Source organism: Mesocricetus auratus, unplaced genomic scaffold, assembly GCF_017639785.1.
Source record: "Mesocricetus auratus isolate SY011 unplaced genomic scaffold, BCM_Maur_2.0 Super-Scaffold_100008, whole genome shotgun sequence".
NCBI lineage: Eukaryota > Metazoa > Chordata > Mammalia > Rodentia > Cricetidae > Mesocricetus > Mesocricetus auratus.
Window position 1 is genome coordinate 83843660 of NW_024429192.1, and position 12782 is coordinate 83856441.

The window sequence follows — 12782 nt, forward strand, 5'->3', positions numbered from 1 at the left end:
TAAGACATCCTGGGTACTGTATACCAGAGTTCTGAAGTTCTTGATCAATGGCCTGAATATACACACGGCAGCCATTCCCCTGGGTAAGAGCAGATGAAAAGGAGGAAAGACAATTTTAATTCATCTTTGGGCTGGGCATACATTTGTCATCCCAGTTTCAATGTTTAGGACCCTAAGGAACTGAAACCTTGCTTGCCTGTATATTCCACATTGCTATGTTATGGGAACCGAGCACAGAGTTTTTTTTTGTTTGTTTGTTTTGTTTTTTGGTTTTACGAGACAGGGTTTCTCTGTATTGTTTTGGAGGCTGTTGATGGATCCAGCCTGGCCTCGAACTCACAGAGATCCGCCTGCCTCTGCCTCCCGAGTGCTGGGATTAAAGGCGAGCGCCACCACAGCCCGGCCTGAGCACAGAGCTTTTAAAAACCTTTGAAAGCAGCGTAGACTTTGTGAATGGTGCATGACTGTTCTGCTGCTTTTCTGGTGGTGTGAACTCTGTTCAAATCTCTATCAATAGTTAGACATTAAATTTACCATATGCCTTAAAGACACCTGAATCAGTTTTTCTTGAGCTCTTTATTGGAATTTGATTATTTTTGTTTTGTTTATATATATATATATACACACACACACATACACACGCGCACAAACACACGTACACAACTGTTTCCATTTTATGATCTGATTTGTAAATAAAAGCAAAAGGCATGTGTAAGATTTCTGTTTGTAAAACTCATTTCCTTTGGAATCTAGGAGAACATACTGTCTTCCCTTTTATTCCCTTTCCTCCCTGTCTTGTTTTAGTTGATAGTTCAAGAGTATTCTATGTAATAGGCAGTGTGAATTTCCTCATAGGTGGGGGGATAGGATTTGGAAATGGGTGAAGACACAGGAAAGGGAAATCTGTAGATGGAAAAGATGGGAGGGTTCTGAACCGATCTGAACAGGGCTTAATGCCAACTGATGACAGGGCTATAATCCTCTCAGGCTGGGGTGAATGCTCAGCCCTGCACAGTGTCTGAGGACATACAGGTAGGTAGACAGCCTGTGTCAGAAGCCCTCAAGACCCAGGTGAAGGTTAGGCTACAGGTGGTGACTCGAGGGGTCTGTGAGCAGAGGGGGTACCCAGGTCCCCTGGTTCCCCACCTTGGAGGAGGAGGAGGCCTGAGGAGGCACCGCCTCCTCCGCAACGCCCCGCCCCCGCAGCGCCTACGCTGCCCGCTCCTGACCGCTCACCATTGGCCGCAGCGCTCGCCAATCCGGCCCCCTGGCCGCGAAGGGGGCGTGGCCTCGCGGTGCCGGGCCGGGGGCGGCGTCTGTCGCCGCTGCGTGCTGCGGTGCGGGCGGCGGGACGATGGAGCCGGGATCGCGGCGCGGTGAGTGCGGCTGTGGTCCTTCCCAGGCTCCTGGCCGATCTCCGGGGGACGTGGGGCGGGATTCCGAGGGCGCCGCGCTCGGGCTGCGGACCTGCCCTGGTCCCTCCCGGCCGCAGGTGGCGCCGCATCCTCCCTGAGCATCCTTCATCCCGATAGCTCCCGTCCCGCGTGCGGCCTGGCCTGCGCCGGGGTCCTGCGGGCCGCGTGCGCCGAGGCTCCGGCTGCTCCTGGCCTGGTCCATCACGCAGCTTTCCGGACTGAACATCTTTCCCCCCTCTGGCTTTGGTACTTCCCAGCAAATGCCGATTTTTCCTCTTGGTTTGGCCTCTCTGCAGTGGAGAGCAGAGTTCTTAATTATTGAGAAACTATGCAATAGGCCTGGGATTAAAGGGAACCTGTCATCTTCTTGGCTGCTGTTGAATGGAATAAGGACTTCTTTATCATTTAGGGGTTGGTTTTAATATGGTGGTTGCCTTCTAGCAGTGATTTTTTTTTTTTGAGTTTTCAAAAGCCGAAGGTTAGATAGGGTCCCTTTTATTTCGCGTCGAAGCTCTTAAATTCAAATGCCTAATGAGGCATGATATTTTGACTTTTAAAATTCTGAACCCACGTTTTTGTAAGGGGAGGGACTGACCATTTGAAATGTTTTACATTTCGAAAGTTTGGCTTGTCTAAAACTGTGAAAATGACTGCGACTCTACAGCAAACCGAGTTTAGAGTATTATATACTTGGCTGGTTTCTCTGTCTAGTCCAGGGCAGATTATCCTGAGCACCGAGTGTTTTTGTGCATGCCTTCCTAAACTTTCCTATTCAAGCAGCGAGACAATGCAGTCACTGGGTCTTTCAGCCGGTTCTTTCATCTGCTTGAGAGGCTAAACCAGAGAGAGCAGATTTGACCTTTCCCAAAGGCAGTTAAGGATCTTCTCAGCTCCCTTCTCCCAGGGTTCTAATAGCTGCCTTGTAGCGCTTTGAATTTAAAAGATCTTTTCAGTTGATTTTTAAGAAAGCTGTGTTGTTTTAGATATTCGAAGCTCACCGGATTGTAAAGGAGACCTCGCTTGGACTGGCATTTGTGTTGCTTTACTTACAAGAGGGCAAAGAATCTTGTTCTAGACCGGTGTATAAACATCACAGTTTTGCAAGTGGAGCTTGGTCCCTCATCAATCAGACATACTTTATAGTTTTCATAGAGACTTGTATGTTGACAGGCAATTTTTTAGTTCTTGGGATGCTTGAATGAAAACAACTTTGTTAGATAAATATGAGAAGTGTTGTCTGTACTGTGGTCTACTGGTTTTTGGATTCCAGAAATTTCCTTTGTAGAATGTAGGTTGTGGCTTCCCTTGGGAGTGTGTCTCAAAATTGCTGTACCAATTTCAAATTGCGCACCTTCTCAATTTTTTAAAAAGTTAATTAACTTATTCTAACTGCTTGTTTAAATTCATTTTTACATGTGTGTGTGTATGTGTGCACATGTGTGTATGTGTGTATGTGGGTCCTCTGTAGATCTCAGACTTTCTTGGGGCACAGTCTCACTGAACTTCAGGCTCTCAGTTTTTCTAGCTGGGGGTCACAGCCCCTGCAGTCCCCTTGTCTCTGCCTCTCCTTGCTCCCCAGGGCTGGGGTTACAGGTGCACAGCTATACCTGGCTTTTTACATAGGTGGTTAAGATCGACACCCAGCTCCTAGTGCATACACATATGCATAAGCACTGTTACCCACCGAGCTCTGCCCCAGCCCCAGAGTATTTTATTTTTTGTTAGGCCCTGTTTCTAGCTTTACTTTTGGGGCATTTGGAACCATGTGTACACTGGAAAAAATATTTCATGTCAATATAGAGATTAAATGCGGAATAAAAAGTGTTGGTTTCTACCCTTCCCGCCTTGTGTCTTTGATGATGCTGTTTCTTCAGGGCTAACCAAACTTAATATTATGGAGTATGTCTCTCTGGATTTGTTTAGAACATTATTTATTTATTTAATGTGTATGGGTGTTTTGCCTGCATGTATGCCAGAAGAGGGCATAAGATCCTCTGGAACTGGTTACAGATGGTTTTGAGCCCACATGTGGGTGCTGTGAACTGAATCCGAGTCCTCTGGAAGAGTAGCCAGTGCTCCTATCCATAGAACCGTCAATCCAGCTCCCCAGATTTGATTTTTTTCAAGTGGCCTTTTCTATTTAGGTGAGTTCATATGCAGTACCAAGCACTACCTTACCCATTGGGGTTACAGAAGTGAGACATGAGATTTTCAGATCTCCATACTGACAGACAGAGGGATGTGGTCAGTATTGTGATGGGCAAGCTTCATAGATGCACTTCTCTTCAACATTCAGGATACTTTAGAGTCTGTCATGCCTGATAGGGGTGTGCAGGTAAACAGGACAGATATCTCTGTTGGCTGTCAGTGGACTTACTGGCTGCAGTGTCTGTCTTGAAAGGGCCATAAACCCCAGAGGGGGACCACTGACTAGAATTAAGGGGCTGTTCCGAGCTGAGGAAAGCTCCCAGAGTAAGTGAATGAAAAGGAGTTGGCTCTAGTCTCAGCTGAGGGAGAACTGTGGAAAGACATGGGCGGTGTGCAGTGAACTAACCGAAAACAGTGCTAGGGTGTAGGCACAGGGAAGTAGCGGGAGGAATTAAAAACAACAGGCCATCGCTGATGGCAGAGTTTGAACATCAGTGGACCGCAGGTGAATACAGGGAGTGAAGGGTGGATGCAAGGAGTAGGGGTGATGGCTGGGTTCAGGGAGTGGGGGTGAAGGGTGTATGTAGGGAATGGGGGTAAAGGTGGATGCAGGGGTAGGTGTAAGGGGCAGCCTTGTTGATTTTGGGTGTGAAGAACTCATGTGCCCTACCACATGGAGGGAGGTCCCTTAGTGACCTCAAGGTAGCTGTTGGGTTTGGCCTAGAGGTGCTGTTAGTAGCTTTGCTGAATTCTCTCCCAAGCCTTGTTGCTGTGGATTAAGAACTAAAGGGAAGAGAGAGGAGCCAGCCAGGGTAGGTGGGCTCCTAAAACTCCGGGAGGAGAGAAGAGTAGAAATTTTTTTTTCTAGATTAGCACTAGAGAAGGGTATCTGGTACTGGATAATTTTTTCCTTCTTCTTTCTCAAGACATAGAGTTTTTAGAACAGGGTAGTCCTTATTTGAATGGGTTCTAGTTGGGCTAGTCTGTCTTTGGGTTCCCCTTGAGGTCATGTTGTCCTTAAAGTGGCAGTGCCCCTTTTTTTGCTGTCTTTTCTTTGATGAATGAGCACTCTCTCTGAGTTATGTCTTTGCACTTGCTTCATGGTCTGCTCTGTTTGGGTCAGAGCCGGTCCTCCTAGGCTCCTAGACAGAATGACTTTTCTGTGCTTATGTTTCAATCGCTCTTCCATCATTTCCTCTTGGACCCATGCCTGCTCTGGGAGGTTACCACTTTTTTTTTGTCTTTCTTCTGAGGACTCTTTTTAGTTGTTTTAATTTTATATGCTCCAAATATCCCAGGTTACACTCTCATCTTTCAGGCCAAGCTTCTAAGCCTTGGTTCTGAACTCAGCGCCTGGGATCATTTTCAGCTTTGCTTTATCTTTTCTGGGTGGTACAAACAAGTAAACCTATGCCCTGGCCATGCTAGGTATGCCTTCCACCACCAAGTCTTCTTAAAGGTTCCTTATTTTGAGATAGGTTTCACTGAGTTACCCAGGCTGCTCAAGTAAATCCTAGGATCCTCTTGCCTCTGTGTCTTGAATGGCTAAGATTGTTGGCGTGCATCATCAGGCCTAGCTCCCAACTTTGTACTTTTTTGAAACTTTTCCTGGGGCATGTTCTTAAGGTCCCCTCTACCACCAGCTTATTGGAGCGGTGTTGAAATGGGTCCCAAGTGTTTTCTGCAGTATTTCATATTTTAGATATAAATATATATGTGAGTAAATATATATAGGCTCTTTTATCATGTAGTTTTACGGTTTTCCTTCCTTTTCTGTGTGCTAGTCATTTTTAGTTTGTTACTGTAACAAATGCCTGAGATAACTAGATTACAAAGTAAAAAGGTTTATTATGTTCACTGTTTTAGTCTATGATCAGTTGGCCTTCTGTTGCCTTTAGGCATATGACAAGATGGCATATCATGCTATAAGCAACTCATTGCTTCAAGGCCAGAGTAAGTGTAGGAAGAAGAAACTGAGGTCCTACAATACTACACCCCCAATGCCTTGAAACTTTCCACCAGTTCCACCTCTTAATCTTACCAGCTCCCTGCCACATTTCTCTGGCAGTCAGAACTTTAACTAGACCTTAGAGTGTTACAATTTCAACTGTAGTAGTCGGTCCTCATGTTTGGATGTCTATGTTTTAGGTACCATTGTAGTTACCCAATGCTTGACATGATCGAACTTCTGTTTAAGTCTGGAGTGCCCAGAATCAGAAGTGCTTTGGATGCTGGAAATTTCTGCATAAACATAATGAGCTACCATGGGTATGGGGCCCAGGTACAAACAGATAATTCATGAATGTTTAAATATATCATACACACGGCCTCAAGTTAATCTTGCACAATGTTTATAATTGTTTTGCATAAAACTAAATTTTGTGGTGGGGATTTTCTGCTTGTATCATAATGTCAGAGCTTATGAAGTTTTGGTTTTTGAATTTTTATTTTGTTATATGTGTGTGTCTCTGTCTGTGTGTATGTGTGTGCCTTGGGGTGTGTGTGTGTGTGTGTGTGTCTGTTTGTGTGTATGTGTGCTTCGGCTTGTGTGTGGTCAGAAGTCACAGTTCAGGAGTCTGTCCTCTCCTTCCAACATGGAATCAGATGGCAAGAGCTTTTACCCACTGAGCCATCTTATTAGTCTAAAGTCTCGGTCTTTGGATTAAAAGTTGCACTGCTTCCTATTTGTCAGCTTGACCTGGGAATAGGGAACCTTAGTTGAGGAATTGCCTCCATCAGGTTGGCCTATGGGAGTGTCTGTGGAACATTTTCCTGACTAATGATTCATGTATGAGGGCCCAGGCCACTGTGGGTGGTGTCACCCCTAGGTTGATGGTCCTGGGTTCTATAAGAAGGAGGGTTGAACAAGCCAGTGAGTAGTGCTCCTCTGTGGTACCCGCCTATGTGCCTGCCTCAGGTTCCTGCCCCGATTTCCCTCCATGATGGGCTTTGATCAGAATGGGTAACCCAAACAAATCCTTTTCTCCCTTAGTTGCTTTGGTCATGGTGTTTATCACAGTGATAGGAAGCAAAGAGGTCAGCAGTGTTCAGCCCACTAAGAGAAACAATTTTCTCCTGGTAAATCATGACTATTGTATAGATTGTATTTCTCATCTATCTATCTATCTATCTATCTATCTATCTATCTATCTATCTATCTTAGTTGTTTTAAATCTACTGCTATATGATTTTTAGTCAAAAAGCAGGATCTGACTTGTACCTCTGGCCCTGGACCCATGCCAGATGGAGATGTATAAAATTGCCCAAAAGAATACAAGACACATCCTACTGTAAGAGGTAATATAAATGATCTGGGCCATGGTGGCACACACCTTTAATTCTAGCACCTTCACTGTGAAGGCGGAGGCAGTGGAATCTGAGTTTGAGGCCAGACTGGTCTACAGAGGGAATAATAGTACCATCAGGGCTACACAGAGAGACGCTGTCTCGAAAAACCGAGAGAGAGAGAGAGAGAGAGAGAGAGAGAGAGAGAGAGAGAGAGAGAGAGAGAGAGAGAGAGAGAGAGAGAGAGAGAATTAATGTAGGACCTGTCAACCACCTGGACAGAAACAGCCCTCAGTTATACTTTAAGTGATCTGTTGTTATAGTTTAAAGACCTGTTAATAGCTATCCTTTTAATAAGAAACATAAAGTGTTTTTATTATATTCTCTCTCTCTCTCTCTCTCTCTCTCTCTCTCTCTCTCTCTCTCTCTCTCTCTCTCTCTCTCTCTCTCTCTCTCTCTCTCTCTGTGTGTGTGTGTGTGTAAACCAGAGGACAATTTACGGGAGTTCTTTCTACCGTATGGGTCAGGCTTGGTAGCAGGTGCCTTTACCCGTACAGCCAGCTTGCTACACCTGAGATATGGACTTTTATACCCAGAAGCCCTTTCCTCACTGCTGAGCCTTCCTGCTTTTCTGAGTTAGAACTCAGTCTTTGCCTTTCCCCCTTTACCATTTTCTGACCCCTTCACTTAAAATGAAAACAGGCAATAATACCACAATCCTGGTTTTCTCTCTTCCTCTAACCCAGCTCTCATGAAATTATCCTCCAGTTTCCTTCTGTGTCAGCTGTAAAATTCTGTTATCTATGAGACTTTGAACCTGAAGAACGGATCCTGGGGTCCCCTCATCAGTAGAATGGAATTCTGAGTGCGGCTGCTGGGGCTTGCAGGGTTTTGTGTCTCTGACAGAGGCCCGTGTCTGACAACTATAAAGCTTAGGTGTATTAAGAAAGGATACAGTAGGAAGCAGATCTGAGCAGGGAGAGGGAGAGGCTCACAGGAGAGGTGCACCAAGGATCCAGGTGGCTGTGTTGCACTTTGTGGCATGAAGTTTGCAGACCCTTTGTCATGCCTGTGGAGTCTGTTACTTACTTGCCTTGCTGGCTCCAGTGTCCCTCTTCCTCTTTGTCAGTGGGTTCTTTCTTTCTTTTTTTTTTCTTGAATGCTAATTTTGTAGTCTTTGTGTGAGGCCTGGGATCACTCTTGTTCCTGCTCCCCAGCCTCAATAGTGCCATCATGCCTGGCCTTTTGATTTTTAACTTAAAACTGGAAGTTGCAGAAATCCCCCAATTCCCTGGTTTTAATTATACAATGCAACATCATTTCTTAAGACTTCCCTGCAACTGAATCATTCTTTGAAATATTCTGACTATTAAACTGTTACTTTTTCTTTCCAAAGTTGACATTGCACTTTCAAGGTTTGTCAGGGATGATTATAAATTCATACTTGAGCCATACTTACAATTTCCATGACTTCTCTGTTGTTTGTACCTTACATAAACTTAATTAGAAGAAATTCTTCCTATGTTAATATGTCCAGTTTCTTCTGTACTTCCTCAAAACAAAACAAACACACAAAGAACAACAGAAGCATCCAACCTGAAAGAGTTGTGTAAGGCTCACACATTGTTACAGTTAGCTTCAGCTGTCAACTTTATACAACCAAGTGTCACTTGAGGAATTGCCTCCATCACATTGACCTGTGAGCATGACCTGTGGGGAATTTTCTGATTACTAATTGATATAGGAGGGCCCAGCCCACCATGGGTGGTGTCATCCCTAGGCAGTGGGGCCTTGGCTGTTTAAGAAAGGTCGCTGAACAAGAGCCTGGGAGCTAGGCAGTGATGGACTGTCATCTGTAAGTGGAATAAACCTGCTCCTCCCCAAGTTGCTTTCAGTCATGCATTTGTCACAGCAGCAGAAAGCCAGCTAGGACAGGCAGTAAAGTGGTTAGTATGTGAGAGCCACACAGCTGCCACACTCTCGATCCATTTATTATTAACTTCGTTTCGCCACTAGGCACTCGGAAGTTTCTGGTTTTACTGTTTTGCTCTTTAGTGTGTAATGATTGTCAGACTTAATTTAGACACAGCATCTTACTCTGCGTTTTAATATACTCTGAGTGCTTTCTCGTTTTTTGGACAAAGAATTTCGGTCTGCTTGCGGGTAAGTGAAAGTTACTAGTTGTGTTTAAGTGGGTGTGTTTATTGTCTGAGATGCTTATGGTTTTATTGGCCATAGTCGGTGGAAGCTTCTTGCTGCCTTCCACTAAATGAAGATCTGAGTTAACTCATAGGAAATACCCATAACAATAAAGAGCTAAACATGAATTCCAAGAATCATTAATACATGTGGACCGAGAGTGAAACATTAAGACCCTCCCTCCAGTATGGTTAAGTCTCCATGGCCAGTATTTAAGATGGCAGAACTAATAGCTTTAGTAACTGCAAGATTTCAACAACTTGGCCTGAGAAACTGTGTGTAGAGGCTTGTGTCTCCAGCACAGCTGGCATCCCGAGTGGACTTCTGCATGGCTGACTACCAGGGCATCCTGCTCTCCGCAGAACTGGTTTAGCTGGTAGTTGGGGAAAGATAAGAGCCTGTGGAAGGCTTTAAGAGCCAGCACATATCACCTCTCAAACTGCAGGCTGTGCCAGGACCCGACCTCATTTACCCTGATGTAGGCTAGAAGATGTAGTGTAGCAAGGAACCCCAGAGAAGAGATGATGGCACCAGCTGTTGCCCAGGGCTGACTAAGAGTGGTAGCCGTAGCGAAGGGAACAAAACTCGGCTTTATGCTGTAGTTTGCACGGTTCGTAAAGAACGTACCAGTTTCCTTAGTAAAGCCTCAGTTTCACATTGCATATCCTCTAAGCTGCAGCTTTCCGAGACCCGGCCAGAAGCCCGAAAAGAGAGCAAGTCCCCTTCCTCCCACCTCTTTATTCCATACACCTTCTATGTACCTGTGACATGGTTAGTGCTAAGATCTCTCCCTACAATTCCCCCTTTAGTGTAAATAAAAGATTTAGTCATGAAACAAAACTAAGTTGTGTCAATATACAAAATGCCTTAAACATATGTAAAAGCATATATACATAGAAAATGATAAGAATATTTATGTACCAAACACCATAAGTAGAAAGAAGACTTTACCCAGTGTGACAAATTGCAATGAACAATTTTCATTAAGGATCTGATGGCATGATTGCAAAGGGAAGGGGTCCCTGCAATGTGCTGCCATAGGCAGAGAAGCAAAATGGCCTTAGGGGGGTGTGGGCTCCAAATTGGGAGCTAACACCTCACTGAACTTAGAGGTGCCAATCAAGAGTGCTTCTATACCCATGTTCTGAGGTTGTTGGAAGGGCTGGTTGCACACAGTGTTTCACCCAAGCCAGGCACTCGGCTGGATTGTCAGAGCTTCTGCTAGAGTCCAGGTGGTTTGGCTTTTAGATCAGGTGGCCATGCCAGCGGTGACTGTCTGGACTGTGAACAGGAGTAGTGCTAAGTCCCTGTCTCAGTGCTAAGCCCAGATGGACAGCACTGAAGAGGGGAGTGATGTTTGCCTTCTCTGCAGAGAACGGGGCCAAGGCAATTTTGATTTGGGAAAAATAGCATCCCTGAGCTATAAAAAGTCAGTAATCTGTCGAGAGTGTGTTGTGAAGAACTGCTGTCTTCATGTGTACCCAACAATATGAAATAGTTGCAAAATGAACCTCTATGTAATTAAACAAATTGCTGTGTTCCCTAGAGTTATGGATATGACCCAATTAAACCTGGGAAGATGCCTAAAGAAATTACTTTATTTTCCAGGTAGGTGACATTAAGCCATTTTGAATAATGATTAGCTGGAAAGAATGTGATTTTTTAATAACTGTGGAGGAGGTCATTTACTTTCCTATTCCCTATAATAGAGTGTCTACATAATTAAAAATATTTTTAGTGTTTATAGTTTAAGCTTAAAGTGAAATAAAGGAACTAAAACCATAAATTGTAGGATTTTAAAAAAAATAAACACAAGGGCTGGAGAGATGGCTCAGCTGTTAAAGGCTAGGCTCACAACCAAAAAAAAAAAAAACACATTTTCTGCAACATCTAGAACTAAATTTAGTAAGGATTTGAATGAAACAATTAATACATTTCTTTGACATGTCCAGATGTTGCTCTAAAAGGTATGAATACACATTCTTTAAAGTTCACACAGACATTTACACAAGTCCCCAGCTCACTGGGGTAAAAGAAAATCCCAGCAGATGCTAGATGAGTCAAATAAAATAGAATGCTGTTCTTTAAATTAAACAAAAATCAATAGCCAAATGTGTCTAGAAAATGTTGTAATAGGAATGACTAAATTTTAGAAATATTTTGATTAGAGTTAATATAAAAATATTGTATGTAAGGACTTGGGATGCAACTAAAATTGTACTCAGAGGAACATTCTTAGCTATAAATGCATACATTAAGAAAGAGAAAAACCTGGAAAATGTGTAGTGCTCTGAGCATTCCTTTAGGATGTTAAATGTTAGTGTGTGCACCTATGTGCCTTGATACTCTCTCATGTATGTCTGAAGTCACACCAAGAAAGAAGTCATCCATCTTAAATTAAAAAAAAATTATCTGTATGTGAATGCAGGTTCCTGTGAAGGCCAGAAGAGAGTATCAAATCCTCTGGGGTTGGAATTAGAGCAGGGTGTGAGTCACCCAATGTGAGCGCTGGGAACCCAACCCAGGTTCCCTGGAAGAGCAGTATTCATTATTAACCACTCAGTTCATCTCTCCTGCCTCCTCAAGAGATTTGTTGTTGTGACTGTGAGTAGTTGAACTCTGTCAAAAGTTTTTTCATTCTCTCTGGAGGTAACAATATAATTCTCTTGCTGTCTATTAATTTGGTGAATTATCTTGCTACAGTTGCCCACAGTGAAACATTGTCACATTCCTGGTATGAGCCCCTGCAGGTGAATTTCCAGTCTTTTTGTTTCTTGTGTGTGTTATTTGGTTCATGTGAGTCATTAGCTTTTCCTTCATTGGAAGTATGTTCAACCTGTAAGTAGTCATTGTCTGTGTCAGTAGTTTTGTCTTGACTTTTCTTTTATCTGATATTATTAAAGCATAATATTTCCATTTGCCTAATACATTTTTGTCTACTCTTTAACCTTTTGAGTATGCATTTGAACTTCCTGTCAATGCGCTACTTATTCTGCATTTTAAACATGACTCATATAGTCAAAATAATTAAACTTTGCTCTAAATAATTTGAAAATATTTTGCATTCAATAGGCAAGTTAGGATCATTTACATTAATTGCCATTTAACTATGTTTGTTTTCAATTATGTCACCATCATAATTATGTCCATATTTCACTTCATTTTATTTAGTCATTCATTGTTAGATTTGTGTCATTGATTAAATTCTTTTGATGCCAGCAAAGACTTTATTATTCTAGTAAGTACCTTTGAAATAACAACCTCAGAAACACCTCAATGGCCTTCTCATTTTAACCTGTCCGCTTTGACTAGCATCCTTTGTTCTCGCCTATTACCGGCATGGCAACAGTGACTTCACTGTGTTCTCCTCTCAATACCTTGGTGGTATTCTATGTAGTTAGAGCATAGAAGGTTTACCTGCCATTAATTAGTTTATTGTTTACACTTTATTTTGATTTTATATATGAGTGTTTGCCTGAATGTATGTAATGTACACTACCTGCATTCAGTACCTATGGAGGCCATAAGATGGCATTGGATCCCCTGGAGCTGGAGTATGGAGTTATGGGTTCACTGGAAGAATAACCAGTACTCTTAACCACTGAGCCATTTCTTCAGCCTCATGCCTATTGTTTCTATCCAGGATCTCAGTCTTGTTTCACCTTCATCCTACACTCTATACACAAAGTGTTGGCTTCTTCACTATGCTTTTACTCCGGTGGCTTTAGTAACCCT

At 43.2% G+C, this 12782-nt stretch overlaps 1 protein-coding gene across 3 annotated transcripts in view; it reads left to right on the top strand.

Moving 5' to 3' along the window:
• Window positions 1-1300: 1300 nt before the first annotated feature.
• The window catches only part of Wasf3 (WASP family member 3), an 89996-nt gene continuing 78514 nt past the window's right edge, over window positions 1301-12782 (top strand). For all 3 annotated transcript variants that reach the window (XM_013120487.3, XM_005079906.4, XM_013120489.3), the window contains exon 1: window positions 1301-1376. The gene's annotated coding sequence lies outside the window, so the exon portion shown is untranslated. The remainder of the gene's footprint in view (window positions 1377-12782) is intronic.